General features: G+C 35.8%; 1 protein-coding gene across 1 annotated transcript in view; it reads left to right on the top strand.

Moving 5' to 3' along the window:
* Positions 1-24,301, top strand: part of HOPX (HOP homeobox) — a 384,876-nt gene that overhangs the window by 127,506 nt on the left and 233,069 nt on the right. The window lies entirely within an intron of this gene.

The following is a 24,301-nucleotide window of genomic DNA, read 5'->3' as shown; positions in this document are numbered from 1 at the left end:
TGATGGAGAGAGCCATCTGCACCCAGAGGAGGACTGAGTGTGGATAACAACAATATTTTCACTCTTTTTGTTGTTGTTTACTTGCATTTTGTTTTCTTTCTTGTTTTTTTCTTTTTGATCTGATTTTTCTTGTGCAGCATCATTATGGAAATATGTATAAAAGAATTGCACATGTTTAATCGAATCATTTGCTGTCTAGGAGAAGGGGTGTTGAGAAGGGAGGAGAAAAATTAGGACACAAAGTTTTGTAAGGGTGAATGCTAAAAATTATACATGTAAATATCCCCCCCCTTTTTTTTTTCTTTACTTTCCCTCTAATTCCCTCTTCTTCCTTCTCCTCTTACCTACAATTTCCCTGTTTTGGGAAAAGTAATTATGAAAACATTTTTCAGAGACCCCAAAGTATGGTTATATAGTAAAAATTATGTGACAAAACGTACTGTGATGATGAGTGCTATATAAATTCTATTATTATCAAGATATGCAAAATATTTACAAATAGCTCATCTGATCTTCACAAAAACTCTGGCATGTAGGTACCATCTCCATTTTTACAGACAAGGAAACTGAAACAAAGAGGTTAAGTTACTTGTCCAGAATAGCACAGCTAGTAAGTCTGAGGCCAGTTTTAAACTCATCTTCCTGACTTCCTGCCCAGTGATTTCTCCACTATATCAAATAGCTACCTCTATATTTTCATGACCATAAAATGTCCCATCCAATATCGAGAACATACCATACTTTTGATAATATAGCTGAAGAACATGTCATACCTTGAGAGTAGTTATCTGTTCAAAAATAGATATAGCAGCCTTATTTATAGAGCCCGAACAACCTAAAATTCCCTGCAAATGGTGAAGTTTTATAAACTTATCAGTGTCATGGAAAACTGATCTCATTAACAATGATAAATAGAAGAAACAGCAAGAAATTGGGAAAGATACATATGAAGTCATGATGCATGGAAAAAAAAGAACCAAAATATAACAACTTAAAAATATAAACCATAAATATTATTGTTCTGTAAGAAATGACCAACAGGATGATTTCAGAAAGGCCTGGAGAGACTTACATGAACTGATGCTGAGTGAAATGAGCAGGACCAGGAGATCATTATATACTTCAACAACAATACTCTATGAGGATCAATTCTGATGGACATGGCCCTCTCCAACAATGAGATGAACCAAATCAGCTCCAATAGAGCAGTAATGAACTGAACCAGCTACACCCAGCGAAAGAACTCTGGGAGATGATTATGAACTGCTACATAGAATTTCCAATTCTTCTATTTTTGTCTGCTTTCGTTTTGGATTTCCTTCACAGGCTACTTGTACACTATTTCAAAGTCTGATTCTTTTTGTACAGCAAAACAACTGTTTGGACATGTATACATATATTGCATTTAATTTATACTTTAACATATTTAACTTGTATTGGTTAACCTGCTATCTGGGGGGAGGGGAGGAGGGGAAAAGTTGGAACAAAAGGTTTGGCAGTTGTCAATGTTGTAAAATTGCCCATGCATATATCTGGTAAATAAAAACTATTAAAAAAAATATAAACCATATACACAAAAAGAAGTAAATGAAGAGTTAGCTATTAACAAATGCTATTCATAATATTAATAATAACATGTTAGGATCTGGGGAAGCATTTTCCAAATATTGGCTCATTTGATCCTCATAACAATTTTGGGAGGTAGGAGCCATTATCTCCATTTTACAGAAGAGGAATCCAAGGAGATAGAGGCAAACTGTAATACCAAACTGATATAATACAGCTAACAAATGCCTGAAGTTGTATTTGAATTCAGAACTTCCTAATTCCAGGTCTTTCACACTATCCTTTCACTCTAAGCCTCTTAGGAACTACCTATAACAGATAAAAAGTATACAGGAATTCATTTTACATGTAAATGGTTGCAAAAATGGTTGGTTTTTCTTGTTTAAATTAACTAAGTAATACATTTTCATTACAAATAACCTGATTTTTTTGAATCAAGGAATTTGAGAGACAAAATAAAGAAATATGAAGATATTCTATGTGACTTGTATTATTATTTTATATAACTATACATATAGCACACCAGATTTAATTAGCTAAATGACATTTTTAAGGAATTCCGTTTATAGCAGTCAAATTAGAGAGCAAGATAAATGCATATCTCAAAAACTAAAATGAGTTTATGACATAAAAATGTTCAAAAGACATAATTTTGGGGTAGTTAATTAATCATTTTACTTATCATGCTAGCATGTGATTAATAAAAGAGATCAATGACACTCTTAAATGCCAAAGACCCCTCAAGGAATACATTTAATGCTTATATACCCTCCAAAGACAGAATGTTCTTAAGGGCAGCAATCATCTCTGATTGATTAACAAGTAATGAGCTAATAATTATAAGGCAGTAAATTTAAATCCAGTTCTCCCTGATTCCAAGTCCAATTCTCTTGCCACTATACTATTCACCAAAAGTTTTTAATGACAAACTATATAATAATGGGATCCTACTATTCTCTTCTTCAATTTCTCTTTTCTTTGTGCATAGAAGTCAAAAGGGGCATAGTAACCCAAGAAATCTGGAGCATACAGCTCAAATAGTACCTTGTAAAACTTTATATGAATTCTTCTATTAGTGTCAATTTTTAAATGAACTGAAAATACATTTAAAGAAAGTTCCCCCTTTCCTTCCTTATTTTGAAAATTGGGATGTTTAGACCAGCTGTACAATCCTAATTTGAAGAGGTCCTGATATCCAGATAAGCCTTAGCAGAGAAAGCCTATATATAGCACAGATAGGTAAATGGGAAGGAACACTGATAGGATCAATTGAACCTTTAGTGAGACATTTTTGTTCAAGTGGACTTTTGATTACAGTCCCATCCCCAGGTGGAAGTCTCTGAAGCTGTATCCAAGTAACAGTGTCAAACCCCAAGGTTATATTTCCCCTATATGAGATCTGCTCATACTCTAGACACAGGCTAACTCCTTTTTAGGGTTAGCCCACCATGCTTTACTCCTCTCTCCTGGTGTCTTTCTGTCTTTCTCTTTGTTACAGCTAACACTTTTGGGGTTTGTCCACTTGCAATAACTAAGTCATTTTAGGGTTGGCTCCCCGTAATCCCACTTTATGGTAGTTTCCTCTTCCTGGTTCCTCTTGTTAATTGCTAACACTCTTTTCCTTGATAAAAATAAATAAATAACCCTTCTGGATTTAGCCTGCTATTAGTAGCATAATAAAATTTTTGCCCCTTGATTTGGAGGACTAAGCCTATAAATTCTTTTGAGACAACCCAAGATACTGGCCTGCAACCCTAATATACTTTAGGGCAGTGGTCCTCAAACTTTTTAAACAGGGGGCCAGTTCACTGTCCCTCAGACTGTGGGACGGCTAGACTATAGTAAAAAACTCATACTCTGTCTCCGCCTCTCAGCCCATTTTCCATAACCTGACTGGCCACATAAACGTCCTCAGCAGGCCGTAGTTTGAGAACCCCTGCTTTAGGGCATCACTCTGTACCTCATCATTCTGGTAACCTGATATGGGGAGAGTCTGGCTGCACCCCATAACTCAACAGATTAATGAGATATTGTTATTGATGAGCTCCTGAGCTTAAAGAAGCATTCAAAAGGAAGGTTCCATTCCAATTTCTTACATATTTACTACACTGTCCTACAGGCTCTCAAGTTGGGTCTTGTTGATGTATCTTCACAGATGGAAAATGAGTCAATTCGAGGTCCTTGCCCTGATAAAAGTGTACAATACCCAAGCAGCCCTCTGACATCATCTGAGGTGGAGTGGGCTTTCTAAGGGCTGACTGCTGCCAGAAAGAACTCCAGCCAGCCCATAGCTGCAAAAACAAAGTTTCAAGGTGGTGAGAGAAGGGGAAAGGGAGGGAAGAGGGAAAGGAAAAGGGGAATGGAGAGAGGGAAGGAAGGAGAGAAAGAGGAAAGAGAAGGGAGACAGAGAAGGGGAAAGGGAGATCCTGCAGAAGGAAAAAAAAAAATTGCTACTTGAAAATAAACTCCTAGAAAAGGCAAATGGCAGCCATTGAGGTGAGCTTCAGATGAAAACAACATAGCTTCCAGTGGAAGGAGAGCAAGCTAAGGACAGGCAAATTCGCTGCCCTCTAGTCCGGAGACATCTGTTGGAGGGTGGACAGCCTTGCTACATGAAGCTGCCACTACTCCCTTTTGGTTCTGGGAGTCTGGGACCTATGAGAGCCTCTGCATCCAAACAATATTCTAATGAGTAGGTCACGGAAAAATGCCAGGACTTAGAGCAAAACAGACTCACCCAAAGCCAAAAAGCCACGAGTGTTTCCAAAGCTGATTGACTGGAAATAGAAGTGGGCTATTATAGTCTCCTCTCTCCTCACTCCTCACTCCTAACTCCTCACCCCAGGGCTTTAAGTTAGATATTTACAAACTACTCACCAAGCCATCAGGGGCCCCATTGAATAAAGACATAAAATCAGTCCTTTCAAAATTAGAAAGCACAAAAGAAATCTAAAACTCCTGGGCTGGATTTATTTCAGATTTTTGTCTCGAATAAGGTTTTTACATTAAATTTCTTTCTAAATTTGAACTCATTACACTCTATCTTTTGGGAAGCTGGATATGGAAGTAGATATATAAAGCTGGGTGGAACACAACAGCTAAATCTATGCCAAAAATAAAATTTGAAAAGGTCTGGGATTTTTTTTTCCTTATTCAGTCCTTTGCAAACACAAAAAGTGCTTTAATGATTTTTTTTCATACTGTATATGCTTTTATCTGTCTTTGACACTGGAGTATAATTCCAGTACTTCAATCTCTGAGTCAAAAGATATGGAAAGTTTACTCACTAACTTTTCAAAATTATTAAACTTATTTACTTTCAGTTTGATAATCTTTCCACATATCCTTATCTCACCTTGATTATACTCACCTTTTTTTCTAAACACATCAAAACATGAAACAATAAATTTCCAATTTAAGAAAACATATATCATAAATACTATATATTGTTTTTAAAGCTGTCCAGCTTTTCAGTACTTGTAGATTTTCTCTTATTTTCTGCTGTGCACTTTTTACTTAATTCCCCATGCCCCAAAAGGGCTACAATTAAGTATGGAGATTGAAAGATACATGCATACATACAGATATGTGCATAGATAGATATATACATTTTGTATGTACATACATATCTACAAAACATATATACACCTATATACTCATACACATATATGGAAGACCATACTATGCTTATTTCTACTTGTCATCTGTTTCTTTGAGGGTAGACAGATTCTTCCTTCATAAGTCCAAGCCTTTCCCTTTTTTTTTTATCAGTTAATAGATTTTTTCTAATTTTATATAAATATAGTTTCTAAGATTATTTTTCCAAATACATACAAAGATAGTTTTCAACACTCACCTTTTGTAAGCTTTCAACACTCACAAAACCTTGTGTTCCAAAAGATTCTTCTTTTCTCCCTCTCTCTCCGTTCCCCAAGACAGCAAGCAATCTGATATAGGTTAAGCATTTGCAGTTCTTCTAAACACATTTCCATGTTCATAATGCTGCATAAGAAAAATCAGATCAAAAGGGGAAAAAACAAAAGAAAGACAAAAAAACAAGCAAACAAACAAAAACAATAAAAAAGTCAATCTGCATAGTTCTCTCTCTAGATGTGGATGACACCTTCCATTATAAATCTATTGGAATTGCCCTGAATCATTGCATCAGAATTGATCCTCATACAGTATCATTGTTGAAGTGTATAGTGATCTTCTGGTTCTGCTCATTTCACTCAGCATCAGTTCATGTAAGTCTCTCCAGGCCTCTCTGAAATTATCCCGCTGGTCATTTCTTACAGCACAATAATATTCCATAACATTCATATACCATAACTTATTCAGCCATTCTCCAATTGAGGGGCATCCACTCAGTTTCCAGTTTCCTGCCACTACGAAAAAAGCTTCCACAAACATTTTTGCACATACAGGTTCCTTTCCCCTCTTTAAGATCTCTTTGGGATACAGGATCCAAGAGAAACTTGGATCAAAGGGTGTGCACAGTTTGATAGTCCTTTGGGCATAGTTTCAAATTGCTCTTCAGGACTGTGTATTCTGTTAAAAAAATTTATAATTGGTTTCCTTTGTAATCCTATGTATTTTAAGGCATTCTGAGAAAAGGTCTACAAACTAAATTACCCCTCTGGGTTAAGGAACCCTCTAGGAGAACATTGAAACAAAGTGTTTTCACTCTGTTTTCATGGGACTGTAGCAACACAAAATTTCATAAGCACACTTAAGGGATGGAGTTGGTTCCTAGTCCTGACTTGTACATGGACTAAAAGATAATTACAAATACAGAGAAGTCCTTCTTGCAAAGAGCTCCATTTCTATCTCAATTACTAAGTGACCTGAATTGTGATGTTCTTGGTGGCCTGGCAACAAGTATGTTGAAAAGAGAGATTCCATCTTGACACCACCCAGTATTAAAGGCCAAATCTGAGTCACCAGAATATCTGGGGGAAGTTTGCAAGCTCATCTGTGGCACAGTTACATGGTGAGGTATTTTAAGGGAGCTTATTTTACAAGCAAAATGCCTAAACCACAAACAACATGGGATGGCTTTTTATGTGAAGATTATAAGACCTTGTATTTGGGGAGTACCCTTCCAAGGACACTGGGCCTGAAGAAGTCTAGTTTTATGATAAGGAAGACAAAAAGAAAAGTTGCCTCCCTTCAATTAATTACTTCATACATTTTCCTATTCCCAATAGAAACTGAACAAGTCTTTGCAACAGACCTAAAAAAGTCCTAGTTCTATAGAGCTGCATCCATATCTTTAAGAAGGTGCTAAAGAAATAATGAAAATGACAGTAATCTTATGAAATAGATGAAATGCGCATTAACAAGAGGAGACCCAAGATGGACTAGAAAAAAATAATTCCCTTTCCTAAAATCTTGCACACCTGGGTCTCAGAAATTGGGCACAATTTCTTGCCCTGCAACATTCCATGAAGCTTCCAAATTGAACAAGAGAAATAGCTCTTGGTAAGCGGCCCCCAACTGAAAAGCAACTTATGTGCAAAAATTTCATTTATAAGCTAGTAAGTTGATAATTAGAACAGTTCTTCCTACAAAAATTGTGATGTAAATGATTTAGACAGTGATGGTTAAGAGGCTAGCTCACAAAAGCTTGTTTATTCCATAGTGGCACTGAAAAATGATGCATTCCCAAAGAAAAAAAAATAGAAAAAATATTATTCAAATATTTCTACAGCTAACATTCTAGCAGCTAGTTGGCTCTAAAACTCATTCAGTCTAAAAGAGCAAATGACTAAAAGGAGAAGAATGCTGAATATGATCTGAGCTATAGTATATATTTTGGGAAAAAAATGGATTTCAGAGTTCCTTTAAAGATAGGTGTCCTTTCTTTCTTGGCAAAGATACTGGAGTGGTTTGCCATTTTCTCTTCCAGATCAATTTACAGCTGAGGAAATTGAGAGTGTTAACTAACTTATCCAGGATCACATATTTAGCAACTGTATGAGGCCATATTTAGGTCTAGCATTCTATTCACTGTGCCCAATGCTATGCTACAATCTCCTAAAATTCCATAGGGAAAAATGGTTCCAAAGGAATAGAAGCAGAGATGTGCTAGAGCTAGCTTCTAAGCCCATTGTTAAATTTTCCACTGTCCCCTAAGAAAATTCATAAAGCTAACAAATAGCAGAAAAAGGGAACAGGAGCATTTTAAAGCTATTTTTATAGAAAAAGGATAATTAGGAGAAAGGGGATGATAATAACAAACAAAAGAAAAAAGAAAAAACTCAACTATCCCTTTTATATTAATTTGCTCTGTCAAAAAGAATGATGCTTTGAATGGGAAGTTTGGGGGCAGGTAGCTAACAGGAAATTGAAGCTCAATCTAACTAAAAGGATGATGAGAGAAAATGTATCTTTCTTCAATAAATTCAAGTCACCAATCTCCTGGCCTAACACCTTCTCCCTTTGCCCTTTTCTGAAAATTTCCTACATAGATCTCACTGGCCAATTCCTAGTTTGTGATAGCAGAGCTGGGAAATCAAAAACACCTGAGAAAAAAATCCCCATTTTTTTTTCCCACCCCTACCCCTATAAAATCCATGGCCCTCAATTGAGTCACTGAGTTACCTTGATATAAAAGAGAAAAACAATTCAAATGTCCTATGGATAAACCAAAATAAATGATATGAACTCGGCACTACCATGGTGTGACTACTATTCTAAATTTGAATTTATATTCAATAAATATAATATATATGAATATATTTATTTATATGCTACATATTTTATATATTTATATAACATATTATACAAAATATCTAAATATGCCATATTTATATAAGTAGTGTATATATGTGTGTGTGTATAAATACACACATATCCACACTTATATAAATGTATTATATATATATATATGTATATATGGAGAGAGAAAGTCTCAGATTAAATGAGCTTTAAGGTCTAGATCTAAGGTTCTAATTTTAATTTATGAGCCTATGTCAGTCTAGAGGAAGGTTTCCAGTGGAGTGCCTCTGACCCAGTGTACTTTTCAATATTTGTGCCAGTGCCTGAGATGAAGGTATACTTGGCATACTAATCAAAATTGCGGATGAAACAAAGCTGGAAGGCACAGCTAACGCATTGTACAATAGAGTTGGGAGCCAAAAAGGTCTCAGCAGCCTAGAATGATGGGCCAAATCTTCTTCAGACTTCAAAGATGTCTTGGCTCAAGATGCATAGATGGGCCACTTGGTGGCGAATTCTTTGGTCATGGCAACGCATGGAAGAATAATGTGTTATGGCAGCAACAAACTAAGTTAACTTAATACTGGCCTAGTGTCCAGAATGAGGGAGATATGCCGGACGACATCTAGAATACTATTTTCAGTTCTGGCTTTAAATATATATTGGCCAATTGGGGTACATCTAAAGGAGGGAGTCCGAGGTCATGAAAAGACTAAATAAAAATCATGCCATAGGAGAATCACTTGAAGGAACTGGGACTATTCAACTTAGGGGGAAAAAAAAGAAGTTAGGGAGAGATATGATTTCCCTGCTTTCTGAGTGGAAGTTGAAGCCATTCACCCCAAATCGCCATTTAAGGAGAGAGCTCAACTTGGACTGCTCATTTCTCACCTGCCTGCCCTACCCTAGGACTTTTTCCATTGACCTTCTCTACATCCCCTCCCCTCCAATAAGTTACTTTCTCCACCCCAACCCTTTTCAGACTCCTTTTATATTTTGACTTCTCCCATTAGTTCTCCAGGGTCAGAGACTGTTTTTCTTTCTTTCTTTCTTTTTTAGACTTGTATACTTAGCATGGAGCTTGGTACACAGGGCTTAATAAATATTTATTGAATTGAATTGAATTCACTATCTAAAAAAGTATCATGGAAACACTGAACCTTCATTCAGATCTGGTTTCCCATACCAGCTCTTCCATTTACTTAACTGTGTAAATGTGGGCAAATTGCTTCCCTTCCTGGATCTCAGTTTCCCCAACTGTAAAACCAGACAGACTACATGACTTCTAAAGTCCAACCAGCTTGAAATTTATGACTCTATGAACCTGTATTTGAAAGACTAACATGTAAAAGAATAGAGTTGTTCTTATTGGCTCCAAAGGCAGAAGTAGAAGTAATAAATAGACGCTCCAGAAAAGGCAGATTTTAACTCAAGATGAAGAAAAAAATGACTAACAATAGTTGTTCAAAAGTCTGTCCAAAACTTTTAGCTGTTTGAGATGCTGATATCCATTTGTACAGCAGGTTTCCTCACCAAAACCTTACAGGTCTGGATCTCCCTTCCTCTCCTCCCAGGGGGGGGTGTATTCTCCACTCATTTATTTCATATGGGAAACAAGAAAGAAAGAAAGCCTAAGAAACCACAGGATTTAGATATCTTCATGAGTGATCTAGATACACCCCTGCCAGGAAAGTCAGATTAAGTGCTTCAATAGAGGACCTTTGAGGTTCCTTCCAACTCTGAAGTTCAATGAAGTTTTTTGTTTTTTGCTTTTTGCTGATTGGGATTAAATGACTTTCCCAGGGTCACACAGCTAGGAAGTGTTAAGTGTCTGAGATCATATTTGCACTCAGGTCCTCCTGAATTCAAGGCTGATGCCTTGATCCACTTCACCACCTAGCTGCCCTGAATCTATGAATTTCAAACCAATTTACTTGAGAACAAATATTTGAAGGAAAAAAGTGTTGGAGATGCATGGGAGGACATCAGAAAGGTAAAGAAGGCAAGGATATATATTTCCCTACCGTCTCTAGCAAACTAGTGATTTCCCAATAGGAGCAAATGAGTAGAGAATGGAGAGGAAAGGATTTTCCCTGTTTGGGAAGGAATATGGGCATGTCCAGACCTATGATTTTATTGCTGCAGACAGTTTCTGGCAAGAAAAGTCAGTATATGGATATTCATGAATTGGAGAATTGCTGAATAAGTGATGGTATATGAAGGTTAAGGAATATTATTGTTGTATAAGAAGCAATCAGCAAATTTCAGAGAGGCCTGGAGAGACTTACAGGAACTGATGCGAAGTGAAATGAGCAGAAACAGAGGTATTGTACACAGAAACAGCAAGATTATCAGATGATCAATTCTGATGGAAGTGGCTGTTTTCAACAATGAAGTGAATCAAGGCAATTCCAATGCACTTGGCATGGAGAGAGCCATCTGCACTCAGGTGACAATCATGTTGTTGTTTGCCTGTGTGTTTTTTTTTTCTTTCTCATGTTTATTTTTCCCTTTTGATCTGATTTTTCTTATGCAACATGACAAATATGAGAAACTATTTAGGAGAATTGCCTTGTTTAACTTATATTGGATTTAGGAGAATTGCCTTGTTTAACTTATATTGGATTGCTTGTTGTCTAGGGGATGGGGGAGAAGAGAGGGAGGGAGAAAAATATGAAACCCAAGATTTTGCAAGAGTGAATGTTGAGAACTATCTTTGCATGTATTGGGAAAAAATAAAAAGCTATTATATAATGTCCTCTGGACTAGCTTTTTGGAGGATCTCTGGACGGACCTTGGTCTTAGCAGGAGAGTCTGGAGTCTGGAGTCTGAGCTGGAGTTCACACATTCACTCACTCACAGTCTCCTTAGCCTTTACATACCTTAGTACAATTACATCATGACAGTCCACTGAGTATGTGCCCACTGTCGAATCATTACATCACACCAAATCACACTAAGTACTAAGTATATGTGAATTAGAGAACCATTATCTCATCATTCACACCAAGTAAATACCCTGCTATAAGTATCTTTCCTTCAAGTATACTTTTCTCAGAGTTCCCCTATATCTAAAGTCTTCTATACTATTATAAAAAATAAAATTTAGAAATTTAAGAAAACTCACTGTGAAAATGCAGATCAGCATCTTTTCTCTAGTGGCCTGGGATGCTGAGAGGCCATGTTGCTAGTCCAGAATCACAATATTAACATGTGTCAGAGCTCAGATTGAAATCTAAATTTAAATTAAATTAAGAAATTAAAAACCTAAAAATCCTAAATTAAACTAAAAATAAACATACAGAGAAAGCTCTCTGCTCTCTCTACATTTTCAAAGTAGGTCATCATGACAACATCATTACAGCTCTTATTGTGCACAATGGTCCCCTGGTTCTATTCATTTCACTTTGTATCAATTCATACAGATCTTGCCATGTTTGGGTTTTTTCTGAGACTACCTCCTTTGTCATTTCATATAATACAATAGTATTCCATCACAATCATAAGCCACAAGTCAATTCAGCCATTCCCCAACTGATGAGCATCCCTTCAACTTCCAATTTGTTGCCACCACAAAAAGAGCTACTATAAATACTTTTGTACATATTGATCCTTTTTCTTTTCCTTTGATCTCTTTGGGATATAGATCTAGTGATGGTTTGGCTGGGTCAAGGGATGTGTCCAGAAAAACACTATCTAAATGTGAATTATTACAGTTATTCCAAGGCATGGAAGCTTATAGAAAATTCTTATTCCCTAGAATCCTATGAGGGCAGTTAGGTAGAGTTGTAGATAAGAGTACCTGGTCTGCAGAATTTAAATATGACCTCAGACACTTAAGAACTATGACCCTGAGCAAGTTTGTCTCAGTTTTCTCAGCTGTAAATGAGCTAAGAAAAAAATGGCAAACTTCTCCAATATCTTTGCCAAGAAATGGGGTTACAAAGAGTTGGACGCTAATGAATAATAAAAAGATTCCATTCTGTTTTTCCATATTTTGGGTAGCCATGCTAGCACAATCCAAAAAATACTGTGCCCTATCAGCATATGCTTTAAAAATAAAAACATTTTTATTAATTTCATTAAATATTTTCCAATTATATTTAAAATTTTTTGACATTCATTTTTTTAATTTTGAGTTCCAAATTCTCTCCTCTCCCTACCCTTTGAGAAAGAAAGCAAAATAATGTCAATTATACAAGTGACATATAAAACTTATTTCCAAATAGCCATGTTGCAAAAGAAAACAGGTAAAATAACATATGCTTTAATCAGCACTCAGAGATACAGATCTCGTAATGGTATTGATGGATCAAAAGGTATGCACAGTTTTATATTTCTATGGGCTTAGTTCCAAATTGTTCTTTACAACTCCACTAAATAGAAGAACACTTTTTAAAAATTCTGAACTTAACACCAAATAAAGTGAGCATCCCCATATACAAAGTACAGCTGAAAAAGAGGATTGCACATGAAACTTGAAACAGGTAAAATAAAATATGTTTTAATCAGCACTCAGAGATACAGATCTCGTAATGGTATTGATGGGTCAAAAGGTATGCACAGTTTTATATTTCTATGGGCTTAGTTCCAAATTGTTCTGTAGAATTGTTGGACTAGTTCACAACTCCACTAAATAGAAGTATACTTTTCAAAAATTCTGAACTCAATAGCAAATAAAGTGAGCATCCCCATATACAAAGTACAGCTGAAAAAGAGGATTGCACATGAAACTTGAAATCTCTATAAGGTGAAACTCTCTTTTTCATTTAAATATCCCAGCTACAGAAATGAGCGAAGAGCCAGTGTTTAAAAAAAAAAAAATATATATATATATATATATATTGAGCAGTCTCAAGCTATGTAGCCTTTTCAGAGATCTGGAGCATTCAATATTTCATGATCAAAGCCAGAGAAGGCTTCCAGACCCACCGGTGGGGGCTTTTTGTGTCTGTGAGCTATGATTGGCAGTGGCAATGTGATAAGTAATTTTCCAAGCCACTCCTTGCCTTTTCCTTTTGTTTTTTTAATCAAACATACAAACCATCAGTCACCAGGGGCCATTCTCCTAAATGAAATAAAGAAAACCAAAATGAGGCAATCCCACTTTGGGGGCTTCTTCTGTCTACCCTATTCTGCTTGTCTGGCATTAGGATCCAAATCCAAGAACCTTGGTCAATTTCTTATGTCTTTGTCAAGTCAAACCAGTTTTCCTGGTACCTCTGGAGAGGAAAAAATAATAAGCAAAGATTGAAGGTTTCTGATGGTTATTTCACAATTTTGTCCGGAGCCAGACATGTTTACCTTCATATTTAAGCCCAGACAAATAAACTACACCTGGGAGTTATTTCAGGTTCTATAGAAGGTCACTCTGAGTTCATGAAAACCATCACCCCACCCCAGTTGACACATAGTAAGGAAACATAACACTTATACTCCAATCTGCTCAACTTAGCATTTGGCAAATACATGTAAGAGAGGACTTTTCGGTGATGGCAGTTTTGACAATACAGGTTGAGATAGATACTCTGTGCCCTAACACATCTTTACCTTCAACTTAGGTGGGTAGCAACTTGAGACTTAAAAAAAAAAAAAAAAAAGCCTTAAGAGTATTTACATGACAGGCAATATGGGACTTGAATGGTCCTAAAAGGAAGGAGATCCATGATGTTTATCCCCACCTAGCTATAAAAAAACATAGCAGGAAGCTTGAATGCTCTTGGAAAACCATGTTTCCTGACCTTGAGATAGGAGGAGGTAAAAGAAAATCATTCACCCTCACCAGGACTGGAGACTTTCCATTCAAGGAAACAAGGAAGTGTTTACAAAGCAATTCTCTGAGGAGCTCATTTGGTCCCAGCTATAGAAATGAGTGAAGAGCCAGTGTTTAAAAAAAAAAATATTGAGCAGTCTCAAGCTATGTAGCCTTTTCAGAGATCTGGAGCATCCAAGATTTCATGATCAAAGCCAGAGAAGGCTTCCAGACCCACTGGTGGGGGCTTTTTGTGTCTGTGAGCTATGATTGGCAGTGGTGGAGGCAAGAAGCTGCAAGGGAAAATCCAGAAATCCTTCCTTGCACTGTCTTTCCCCCATGATTTCTCCATCTCCCTCCTCACTCATTCACATAATCAGAAATTTATTCAGTTTCTCCCACAGGAACATGAATCTGGAGGGGGGGAAGATTTTTTTTTTCCAATGAGCATCTAAAGGGTTAACAATTTAATTGCATGTCAGTCTATAAGCATTTCGGAAGCACCTACTATGTGCCAAATATTGTGCTAAATACTGGAATAAAAGAAAAAGGCAAAAGGCAATTTCCACCCCAAGCTCTGTCTAAAGGGAAAAGCAGCATGCAAATAACTATACAACCACTAGTCTGAATACAGGTCAAAGCAGATTATTTTCATTTTTTTGTGTGTGAACTTTTTCTTTCTAGTGGTTTTAATATGTAAATGTTTACTATGATTGTATGTGTATAACCCATATCAAATTGCTTGCCATCTTGGGAAGCAGGGAGGAAAGGGAGGGAGAAGAACATCTTATAAAAGTGAATGTTGAAAACTATATTTACAGGTAATGGGGAGGGAATAATATTAAGTGGGAGGAATTTTTTTTTTTAAAGCCATGGTTGAGATATAGAAAGCTGTTCAATTCTGGACAGAGAGAAAGATAGAGAGAGACCGAGACAGAGATAGATAGAGACACAGAGACAGAGAAAGTCACACAGAGAGAGGGAGAGAGACATAGAGAGAGAGAGAGGGAGAGGGAGAGGGAGAGAAGGAAGGAAGGAGAGAAGAAGAGAGAGAAGGGAGAGAGAAAAAAGAGAAAGGGAGGGAAGGAGAATGATGAAGTAAGAGTAGGAAAGAGAGGGGAAGAAAAGATAAGAAGAGTAAAATCAAAGAAACAAAAGCATATTGAAAATAAAGGTTCTGATAATGAAACAAATGTCCATGAGCTTAGTAGTACAGAAGAAATAGAATCATAACATGCTCTCTCCAATTTAGATTTATTTCTAGTGTTCTTGATATGCAGTTGCATTACTATTTAAAAAAAAAACCCAGTAATTCCTTGTTCCTGCAAAATTACAAAGGCACAGAAAATTTAAAATATGACTCTTTAGAGAAACAAGGTCATATGCTACACAAGTCAAAGTATTCCCACTTTTCCACCATTTATTTCTCTCATCCTCTACTGGAGATAAGCCAAGGTTTATCTGAACTCATGACTCTTGGGAATGATGGGACCCCCAAGAACTCTGGTGCTGCTTCCAGCCTATGCCCTGCAACTTAAGGATATGGAGAAGGAGCTCACTTTCCACACTCCACTAATACCCTCTGTTATGGTAAGCCAGCACTGCACAGACCCCACCCCCCCACCGATTCCCATTTTTGCTTTACTACTTCCACAACTATCTCGCTTTCAGCCCAGTCCTTGAGTCCATCATACTAAGAAGCAAGCTTCTGCTTCTCCAGTTACTGCAGCCACAATTACCTGAAGGCCCAGAAAACAGAATTCTGACCGCCAAAGTCTTTGACACTGTCAAATTATTCAGAAAACAAGAATCTTTTTTTTTTTTCAATAGAAATGATACTATAGATAACACATCAGCAGCAGCTTAGTTAGTTATATGCAGTAGCTACATACACTGCAAGGACCTTTCTCACTCACCTCCTCTCTATGTTGTTTCCCCTATTAAAATGTGAATTCTTTTGAGAGCAGAGACTTTTTCATTTCTGCGTCCCCCAGCACTCAGCATAGTCCTTTATACATGCTACAAGTTTAATAAAGGCTTTTTCATCCATGGAGTCATTCACATCTCCTCAAATCTAAAAATCTCTTCCCATTAGATTTTCGCTATATCTAAATTGGTTGGCAAGTTCCATTTGCAACCACATCGGTCCCTTTAAACAAATTCCATTTTTCCCCCTTTTCATTGAAGTAGTTTCCCTTTGTGTGTCCTAATTTTATCTTTGAGCATTTCCTATTTAACTTGACAAACTTTACTGTTTTTATATGATATTGCCAAGACACCGTGAAAGGGATTTATGTGATAGAAAACTGAATAGCATACTATCCCTGTTCTTCAAGTAGGTTATGAGACATGTGTTCCACCAATCATAATATGTCGTAAAAAAAAGAGGTGCTATGAGACGTATATTATGGGATTGCAGAGAAAGCACAAATTAAATCCAGCTTTCAGCTTTAGATACTATGACTCTGTAAGATGATTAGGGAAGATTTCTTAGAGGGGATAACATCCAAGCTGTACCTTGAAAGATTAATATGATTTTCTACAGGCAGGAGGCATTCCCTGTAGGTAGGTCAAGTGGTGAATACTCATCATATTTCAGATAAGAAAACTGAGGTTCACAGTTTATGACATTCTTGATTTCTGTGTTGAATTTAAACATTCTGCGAGCAATAATTACCATATATAATTTTTTTTTGACAGAACAGCTTTGAGATTTAAAACTATTCTGGCAGCAGATGGGTGGGAAAGAAGGGAGAAGACACTAAGTTATTGCAGCATCTCAGATAATGCTAATAAGATCTTGAAGTAGGATTGTATACATAACTGATTAAATTTAACCAAGTTTCTGAAAGTCTCGAAACAGCAAAATCTGGAGATACTTTTATGTTAAAAGCCCAGAGTTATCGCTATCACTCCAAGACATAAAGAGGTGGATGTCTTCAACAGTAAATCTTCCAACACAAAGACTTCTTTGATTTGGACCCACCGGACTAGTCTGGGTCGGGATGTGATATCTCTACATACTCAATGAGTTTCGGGAGCACAATCTTAAATTTCACAGGATTACTTTTCGGAAATGGAAGAACTACTTTGTTACCATTATCAGCTCAAGTGTCGGAGGGAGTTGGGTGGTGTGAGAAAGAACCTCCTATCAGCTCTATCACAACGGTCTTCAGAAATTTTCATTAAGGCTGTACAATTCAGATTTTCCTATCTTAAACTTTAATCTTACAAATCAAAACAATCCACTAAGAAGCCCAGAATTTATCTCTATTATTTTGTCCTCTACTTTTTCCATTTTTTAAGTTTTGGTTTTTTTTTTTGTCATATCGATTTCCAAAAACATTTCTCCTTTTGAAGAAAAAAAAAAGTAAGCAACACTAACTAATGTAAACTAGTATATATGCTTTCTCCTACTGCTACAGGAAAAAGAAAAGGGTATTTTCTCATATCTTTGGAGTCAAGCTTGGTCAATATCTACTTGCAACATTCAGTTGCATTTTTATTTATTTATTTTTCATGTTCTTTATATGCAAGCCTAGGAAAACAGCTTGCACACTACAATATAAATTTTATTTATTGTAGTTTATACTGTGCAAATTGTTTTCCTGGGTTTGCATATATAAGTCCATGTGTCTAGGGGAAGAGAGGATAAAGTGAGCTTTTTTTTCCTTTGGCACCAATGATACTTTCAGCCCTTGGACAAAAGAAAAAAAAGACATCCAACTGAATTTTGATCATCTCAAATGGGACTAAAAGTGCTGAAAAATGAAAAATCATTTATTTTATGCTCTGGACCAAAACCTACAAAAGCCTAGATAAATTCTGATTTTATCATTGATGATTTTCTTTTTTAACTTAAGAATGATTTGAAAAGGTGAGGAAAGATTTCTACCAGTTCTAACACTTTGATTCTGAGATACTGTTAATACTGGACATAAGTGGATAGGAACAGATGAAATAATATAAAGCATTTTGCAAGACAAAGCACCATGTAATTATCACTTATAACTAAAGTTTTGGGGTTGACCTGGATGTAAAAATTTAGGCAAACCTCAGCAGGAGAAAACTATGGCATATTTTAAAAGGGGGTTTTACATTAACGTAATCCACTTATTTTGTTTTAGGTAAGCTTTGATTGAGTTTTATGTCCTTTTGGGGAAATCCTAATTTGGACATTCTAGTCTGGTCATACTCCTTTGAAGCACTATTATGGGATAGTTAGCATTTTCCCCTTGGCTCTGACTTTTTGGGGAGGATGAAGAAAAGTTTCTTTCAGCTGAGCATCTATGTTGCTTTGAACTCATCATTATATGTGCAACCATCATGGATGGTTGTCTAGATGTTCTTCAATTTATCAGTCTTTTCTAAAACTTATAACTGATTACAAATACAACATTCCAGATGTTGCCCAGTACAACTCAATAATATGCTTCTTTTAATGTAGCCTGAAATTGTTAAATTTCTTGATTCCCATTTCACACTGTTGACTCTTTGAATTTGCATGGGAATAATTTCATGAAATGAATTATCCCAAATATATATATATATATATATATATATATATAAACAAAATATAAGTAGAAAGAAACAGATCAAAACAATGCTTTTAAATTATTGTAAAGAACAAGCTTAACCTCAAAAATAGAAAGCACCTCCCTCTACTTGTTTGTAGACCGTGGGAGTATGACTATGGAACAATGCATATAATCAGATTTCTTTTGATATAGCTTAATTTTCATGAAATGTTTTCCTTCTTTATATGCTTTAATATAAGGGATGGCTCACTGGGAAAGAGAGCAAAAGGATACATTGAGAAATATTGGTGATATAAAAATAAAATTGAAAAATCAAACCTCTTCAGTGAAATTTATAGCAACAAAAACCCAGAATTGATAAAATTATCTGGACTATAGCATACACCTTTTAAGTTAATATGTATGTGGAACATTTATCGCACATGTTGCAATACTGGACCCAAAACTGAGCCAGATAGCATTTGAAAAGTCACTGTCTATTATCACAAAGTGCTCCCTTTTACAAAAGGTCATCTAAAGTAACAAAATCACACGCAACCTGAAGTGTATGACACATGGTAAAAAGTAGACTGTTAACATATTAACAATGAAGGTATATGTACAAAAACATAGTACAAAAGTCATACGACATAGGATAATCTTATAACAAGAATGGTAGTATATACAACATGAGAATCTGAGGCATACTGGGTAGCAGAAAAAGGTCTCCGTATACTGAAGAGATGATTTATATAGACATAAAAACCATCTAATATGAAAATGTGAAGGGTGACAATCTGTTGCTAAATCAACAAATAGAATGGATCCATCAGCCCATTGTTTACCTATCAAAAAATTGGAAGGAAAATGGTACCCATAAATTGGGACAAGGCTGAAATCAACCATGCTATGTAATTGTACCAGAGTATTACTGCACTATTAAGAAATGGTATCAGGCATTGGGGCCATAGGAGAGGAGATGGAACAATTTCCAAGGAAAAGTGAGCTGAACTAAAATAAGTAAAATGAGGGAGCTACTAGTAATCAGGAAAACCAAGTTCCAGTATGACCTGACTTGAGTTGTACAGGCCTGGGCAAGTCCCTTAACCTGTCTGCCTCAATTTCAAACTGTAGACTGGGGCTAATAGCACTTCACTCTCACAGTTGTCAGGAGGTTCCAAGGAAATACATAGGAAGTACTTCCTTCTGAGCATATAGTGGGAGCTGCATGCTATAGAAATGCCTATTCCCTTCCCCACTGGGTATTATGAAGACTGAAAATGGCACTAAAAAACAAACTCATTCTTATCAGCAATGGTGACCAAGAGTGATGGGTGAACCTCAACTTCTCTCAGCAGAGACAGGTGATTATGAATGTGGAATGGGGTACATTCACAAGAGATCTGTAACTGCTGGTTTTGCAAGGAAAAGATGGAGGTGTGTATGAGAGGGTGTCAAATGTTAGAAATAAACAGCAACAAAAACAAAAGGCAACAATAAAACTGAGGCTGGGTATCAAGTAATGGGTTTTATTTTCAATCAGCAACTTATAAACATTGATGAAAAAATCTCTAGTATTTAAAGCATCAAACATTTTAATTACCTATTTAGATATTCATTTTGAACTCTTTGTAAACAACCTTTATTATATTTTATTATATTCTCTATAGTTAAGAAATTGGATTAGAAGAGACCTAAAGATCATCTGGTCCAACCTTTGATCCAACCAGTAAGTCCTACAGTGTCCTTTGACAAGTAGACAGTAATAAATCTCTCTTCAATGCTTCTGGCAAAAATAACATTCAATCAAGGGGAGATCTAATTGTTAGAATAGCCTTAGCAGATCTGCAAGGAAAGAAAAATGACACTTTTAACACTTTTTTTAAAATGTTAAATTTTTATATTATCAAAAGCTTTCTATCTTGGATTTTCTTTCTTAGTGGCAAAAAAGAAATGTTTACCTATCTTCCAATACTGAGGAAACATTAGTTTAAGTTCATATTAGTACCTACTTTTATCACCATCCTTTTTTTTTCCCCTTTAAATAGACCACAATATCATCTAAGAAATGATTGCACATACAATCTCAAGTATGGTTTAATCAAGGTTGTCCTGCAAATACAGCTTACCTAAATTTTAAAAGGGCTTATTAAAATTGTTCTAATTCGTGCTATTCTGGTGGAAAAGATGTAGATACTGCTAACAAGCAGTACAAATGGGCTCAAAACTGATCAAATGCTTACACTCAAAGAATGGTCTATGTCAAATTGCAAAGTCTCCATTGGAGTGAAGGTTTAATATATTTATCAATAACCTAGATAATGGCAGCACTCTTGTTAAATTTTCATCTAACACAAAACTGGGACAGCTAACATTGAATGGCAAGAGCAGACTGTCAAAGATTTAATAGTTTATAACACTGAGCTGAGCCAATTAAGATAAAGCTCAAGGATGAATATAAAGTATTATACTTTATTTAACTTGATTAAACAGTTTCCCATGCATAAAATGGGGAAGACAGTAATTTACAAAAAAATTTAAAATAATATAAGCAGCCTGGTGTAAACCTGAGCTGGAATTAAGCACCTATACCTTAAGTAAGGCACATCTGGTCTACTGTGTTCAATCACGGGAACCACATTTTAGGAATGTCACCGAAAACCACCAGGATTAATGAGGGACATTTAATTCTATGCAACATGAAGACAAGCCACAGCATAGATAATGTGTAGCTCAAATGCTTAAAAGGCTGTGGAAGAGAAATAAGGAATTGATTGGGTGTGGTCCAGAAGGCAGATCCAGGAGTAATAGGTATTTCAACTAGCTACTAGAATATACTGATCTATATGTATCTTGACTATAGCCTTACATTAAATTATTTCATATCAAAATGTCAAGGTTTGTTTTTTATAAGTCATGATTGTAATCTAAACTGCAATGGCTCTAAGATAATTACCTAATGGAAGCCTTGTTTCTTACTAGAGACTATAAGCGATTCTGCTCAATCACAATTACATTGAAATAATTTTAAGAAATATGAACAAGACTAACACCGAGGCAATACACTTTTTAATAAAGTTTATTTCAACATAACTATGCTTAGGGAAATACACTCATATGGGTTAATATAATGCAATTTAGTTAACTTTACACTACAATTTGGACCAAAGACTTGTACATGGTTTAGGTTAAAAAACAAAAAAACAAAAACAAAAACAAAACAGGATTTGCAATCTGGTTTATTTTTCATCTATTACAAATGTATAAAAGATCCTCAAGTGCTGCTATAGCAAGCAGCAAGAACCATGAGAAATTTACCTTTGGTTTACCTTCAGAAAATAATACATTTATTGCACTGTAAAAGCTTCAAACATGGTGCAACAAAACATTATAAAAAATGTTTCAGTGCCAGCTTACAAAAGTTCAATAACTAGTGTAGTCTTACAAAAACAAAGCATATGTACACGTGAAACAACTGCATTAGCTATCTGGATTCAGTTAATATTGCATGTAGATTGTGGATCTACACAAACCAATATTCAAGGAGTTCCTTGAATGTGAGTAACACTATAAGCTCAGTTATTCTGCTGAGGTCAGCAAGGTGACAACACATTGGCTGTCAGTTTTCACCGTTTTGCAATTTATATAAAAAAAAAAACCAAAAACTTCAGCCTTTGAGCCTCAGTCAAGAATTGAGAACTACACTAACAAGTTTCAAATCCCTCATTTAAAACACACCGGAAAGTATGTTGGGGGGGGGGGGGGGGTTGCTTCTGTTTAAGGTTACAAACCTCTAACTGTCAATCAATACATCCTTCCCTCCCCCAACATAGTTCAAACTGAGAAATGGCTCCAGAAATGGGCCAAGCATGAAAGACAAGAGCAGATTTCTATCTACAAGAGGCATTATCAACAAGCCTCGAGAAAAATAAGCACCTATGACTGGAAACCAAAAAGAGAGAAATAAGGAATACACTGAAAATACTGAAAAGAGGAAACGATGTGGTACACAGAAGTTTAAAGGGCAAAGGAGATACATATTTTAGAAGACCAATAGCATAAGTTAATTAGTTTCACACACTATAGTATTTCGGTAGTTACCAATAATACAGAAGCATCAACTTACACATATGAATAGGATGTTAGGTCTTGTTACTTTCTCTTAATGTATTGCCAAAAATTCTAGCTTCAGTTCTATCCAAATAAAAAAACTGAAAGATGAGACATTTTCATGCAAATACTAAATATTCCAAATAAAATTTCTATTTATTGGAAATTTATATTTGGAATTATTGATTTACTTTAAATCAATAAGCAAACATACATAGCAATAAAGGACAGTACCTAATATAGGCCTGACTGTCACAAAGTCCTTGCTTGCTGGGAAAGGCCTTAAAGTTCCACCTACTTCCCAGTAAAACAAAAAGTTATCTTGCAGCAACATAGGTCTTGATCAATTTAATGATCAAGTTATTTGTTAATTTGTTATATTTAACTTTTAAGTTTTTTAGACTAGTCTTAAAACTGGATTAGAATATTACTAAAGCTCTTTAGCATCTATAGAGATGGCAAATTTTCTTGCTTAAGAGATTTGAAGGGACCTAATAAAACCTCTTTCCAGAACTGAGATTTCTATAAGTCTCTGCTAAACACTTACCAAAAGATAGCAATTTTTATATTCATATACTATAAAAGAAACCCCAATAAAATGTACCCATGAATATTAAAACTAGGTGTTTTTAAAGGAAGACATAACTAGTATCATTATTAAAAATTTTTTAACATAAATATAGTTGCAACTTGATCTTATGTTGACAATGATTGTCAGAGCCTAGTATTCAACACCATTTAATCATACCCATTCATGCACACTGAACACATGCTACATCACACAACTTACTCCTGCCATGAAATTTTTCTGCTTCCTTAAATCTTTGGCCTCCCAATACCAAGTTCCTCACCCTTTAATCTCATCTCCAGATCTCTGCCAAAAGAAGCATCCCCCCACACCCATGTCCATACCTCCCCCCTCCCCAACCCCCCCCTCTACCTTAGCTTCCCCATTCATTCAAGTTATACTGCTGCACATTTGGGAACATAGTCGATATATAACCAGAACTCATTGTCCATGATCAGGTCTCATGTTCAAAGAAGAGAACCTAAACATTAAAGTGACTTTCCAGAAATGCACTATTAGGATTCTTCAGAGTTTTTTGTCCCATTATGTTCAAATCTCCTATATTTGCTATGAAAACTTTTCAGGGCAAATTTTATTTGTAGTTTTTAGCAGATAGCCAAAGAATCTAGGAAAGAAGAACCACTAAAGAAGACACTGTCCTGAAGAGATTTCCTTTCTAGTGCTACCTGCCCACTTTGAATGTGAGGTTTGTTTTTTTTTTAAAATAGCCTCGGGCTGCTGCAAAGGCAAAACAGGCCGCATACACCATGGGAGCTAGCCAAATGTATTCTTGACAATGTGTATATATATATATATATATATATATAAAAATCTGGATGGCACTTAAGAATTAACTTTATTGGCTGTCCTGTTCCCTCTCTTCATAGGGAGAAGTTGGGACTGATCTACAAACATTTGTAAATGCCTTTTTATTCCCAGCTGAAATCTTGGAGGATTCCACAGCTCTGTATAACTTGAATGAAAAAGGAAGAGGCAATTCCCCTCCTTTCTTTCCTAACCTCAGGTTTGCTACTTACCAGCATATGATACTTATTTATTTGGATT

The sequence above is a fragment of the Sminthopsis crassicaudata genome, chromosome 6 (assembly GCF_048593235.1).
Source record: "Sminthopsis crassicaudata isolate SCR6 chromosome 6, ASM4859323v1, whole genome shotgun sequence".
In the NCBI taxonomy this organism is placed as follows: domain Eukaryota; kingdom Metazoa; phylum Chordata; class Mammalia; order Dasyuromorphia; family Dasyuridae; genus Sminthopsis; species Sminthopsis crassicaudata.
This window is presented reverse-complemented; position numbering and strand designations above follow the sequence as displayed.